The sequence below is a fragment of the Cervus canadensis genome, chromosome 26, assembly GCF_019320065.1.
Source record: "Cervus canadensis isolate Bull #8, Minnesota chromosome 26, ASM1932006v1, whole genome shotgun sequence".
Taxonomy (NCBI): Eukaryota; Metazoa; Chordata; class Mammalia; order Artiodactyla; family Cervidae; genus Cervus; species Cervus canadensis.
Genome location: NC_057411.1, coordinates 15,521,407 through 15,524,667, shown reverse-complemented (window position 1 = coordinate 15,524,667; position 3,261 = coordinate 15,521,407). Strand labels below are relative to the sequence as shown.

The 3,261-nt window shown below is 39.3% G+C and overlaps 1 pseudogene; it reads left to right on the top strand.

Annotated features, from left to right (window-relative positions):
• Positions 1 to 771: 771 nt before the first annotated feature.
• On the top strand, positions 772 to 1,541 carry LOC122428006 (annotated as a pseudogene).
• Positions 1,542 to 3,261: the final 1,720 nt, after the last annotated feature.

Below are 3,261 nucleotides of genomic sequence, written 5' to 3'. Positions count from 1 at the left end.
GTTATATGTACACCTTAAGGAGCTTTTACCCATTATGTTTCTTCAAAAAAAAAAAAATCTCAATTTTTTAAAAGTAGTTGTAGGAACTCATCAAGTGCATAGAACTAGAGAGGGCATTTTAAACCAGGAAGGGGAGGTAGAAAAGCATAAAGTTGTGAAATAATTGAACTATTACAATAACGTATAGACACAACATAATAGCTTAGACTTTCCCCTGTAGGTAACAGAGAGCCACTCCAGATAAGCACTGAAGCAACATAATCAGATTTCATTTGAGAAAAAAATTCTGATGATAAGGTAGAAAATGGTTGTAGAGGGATAAAGCTGCATGCAGGAAGATGAGATAGGGACAAGAGTGTAGGAGGGAAATAAGGAGGGTATGAGATTAGCCATGGAGATACTGCTAATCCTGCAGAAGGAATTAAGAGATGGGTTCAGCAGAGAAGGAAATTCATGAACACTTTCGGGATTCCAGCCATTGTATTAAACAACCATTTACTGATCATGTTTTGTGAACCTATCAATATTCAACCACAAGAACCTATTCATCAAGAAAGCTTACATCATCAAGTGAATATTTTATGATATAAAAATGTTTTATATCATAAAGTATTCTAATAGATCGTTTTTGTAAGACAAAAATGACATTTATTTAAAAGGTCTAAGCGGGGGGTGGCGGAGGGTTGAAGTCAGCGGTTCTTCAGCGTTGAGCTTTCTGGTGGGTTGTCCACGCAGCCGGAGGCCGTAGAGCGGATTCGCTCCGGCTCCGGGATGCTCCGAGGCGTAGCAACTGTGGTAGGGACAGATCTGCATTCTAGATACAGTTCCCGACACAGTTCTAGACACAGGCCCCGGGGCCCGCCGGCTGCGCCCTGGTCCAGCTCAATCCTTGGGAAGGTCTACTCCGTTCTGGGTGACGAAGAACAGAGAACATTATACGATGAACAGGGAACAGTGGACGAGGGTTCTGATGTGCTCAGCCAAGAGCGGGACTGGGAGGCCTATTGGAGATTACTCTTTAAAAAGATATCTCTGGAAGACATTCAGGATTTTGAGGAGACATACAAAGGTTCTGAAGAAGAGCTGACTGATATTAAACAGGCCCATCTGGACTTCAAGGGTGACATGGATCAGATTATGGAGTCTGTGCTCTGTGTGCAATGCGCAGAGGAACCCAGGATAAGGCACGTTATTCAACAAGCCGTTGATGCTGGAGAGGCCCCATCCTATAATGCCTTCCTCAAAGAATCAAATAGAAGATGAATGCAAGGAAAAGGAGGCCTCAGGAAGAGGCTAAAGAAGCAGAAATGAGCAGGAAGGAGTTGGGGCTTGATGAAGGAGTGCATAACTTGAAAGCAGCCATTCAGAGCAGACAAAAGGATCGGCAAAAGGAAATGGACAATTTTCTGGCTCCGATGGAAGCAAAGTACTGCAAACCTTTCAAACGAGAAGGGAAAAAAACGACTCTCAAGAAAGAAAAGAAATAATGGAATATTCTCTTCAAAAGTCCATAGGTGTTAACTGATACCTTTGTAGGCAAGGTACAGTCAAGATTTGAAGACAAAAGTCAACTCATCTCTTGAGAAAAGTTGTTTTTCAAGCCTAAATTATTTGGATCAACTATCTGAACCAAGTAGACGCTCTCAGCCTGGTCTTAGTATATCCTAGAAATACGCTGACATTCTGTGAGGTCCTCCTCTGAAGGAGGTTGGTGGTGATCACTGAGGGAGCAAGAGGGTGAATGCTTCCTTGGGAGCACTTTTCTGTGAGTCTTCTGTATAAGGAACTGTATCTAGAATGCAGAGCTGTCCCTACCACTTTTAGTCAATTGTTATTTTGCCATATAGGAGTGAGCTTCAGGGTATTCAGTGGTGTGTGTTTTTTAGGACATGTACTCTACCTAGCCTTCAACACTTGCTGGACATCTACTTTCCAAATACTTACCAGTTTGCTTTCAGTCTTGATGTTCTTGGATAGGCCCTCTCCTTTTTTTTTTTTTTTTTCCTACTCAACCAAATTTGGCACTCTTTGCTTGAGGTATATAGGAGAAACAGGTGTTCAGATTCTTTCAAGCACTTTTGTAAGAATTGTACAAGATTAAATAAGCAAATGAAAGATGACTGTTAAGTTCCCTGGACTTTTTAAGTGATCCCAATATGATCATTTAAAAGATGATTTATTAAATATATGAATGGTGCTTAGGATAAAGAAGAGAGAAGAAAAGTAGTTCTAGCAAGCATTGTATTAGATAGTCTTGTTTAAGTTGCATAAAGAGATGCTGTAATCCTCTCTGTAACTGCTGACTGTCCTTAAGAGTCAGGCTACTGAGCTTGTCAGAACTTGTTTCCTCATCTATAAAAGGGTGAGGGATCTAGGCTAAATGACTTGTTAATTCTGACCTTGAAAGGCAAGCTTTCTTGATCCAGTGGTTTGTTATCATGTACTTATGGTATTGATTTGTGAGAACAGTACAGAGATTTTCATTTATAGAATTGGTATGAGATCATTAGAATATATGAATTTTTTTAGAGACTGTTCAACTTAAAATCTCTGATTTGTAAGCTAACATATTAGAGACTGTTCAACTTAAAATCTCTGATTTGTAAGCTAATATATTCAATACCATATGCATAAAACAAGCCTTCTGTTACTGAGATTCATCTGCATAATTTATCTGAGGTAAGCATAAGACACAGTTTGTGATTACAAATAGGTTAAAAAATGCTCTTTTAATTGTATTAAAAATACAGTTTAATGCAAAAAAAAAAAAAGTAAAATAAAATAAAAGGTCTGAGCACAACGGCTAAGTGGGGGAAATGCATGATGTATTCTCACCAGTTGCCGCATCCTACGTCTGCAGTGAATAATGTTTATTGTTGCACCTCACTCAAGTCTGACCTCCAGTTGCTGGATAGTTAGAAGAGGAGCTAAATGTGTCCTCCAGCAATTTTCTACTTTTCCTAAATGCTTCAGTGCTTCATTCAAAAAGTGTAAGTCCCTCTCTGTCTCTCTTACTCACTCCCTCTCTCCCCTCCCCTCTTTCTTTCTCACATTAATAGCTGCCTCTAGAGCCACTTATGAAGTGAGAGTTATATCTGTAAAAGCTCAATAACATGCTAGGTAGATTCTAGCCAGCAAATTATCTATTTTTTCTGTCTTTTAATTGATTTGAAAAGTAACATATGTCACCTTTTCATCTTTCTCCCCTTCTTTCCTTCATCCTTCCTTTCTTTTTCCCTTGCTTCCTCTTTCTTTCTCTCT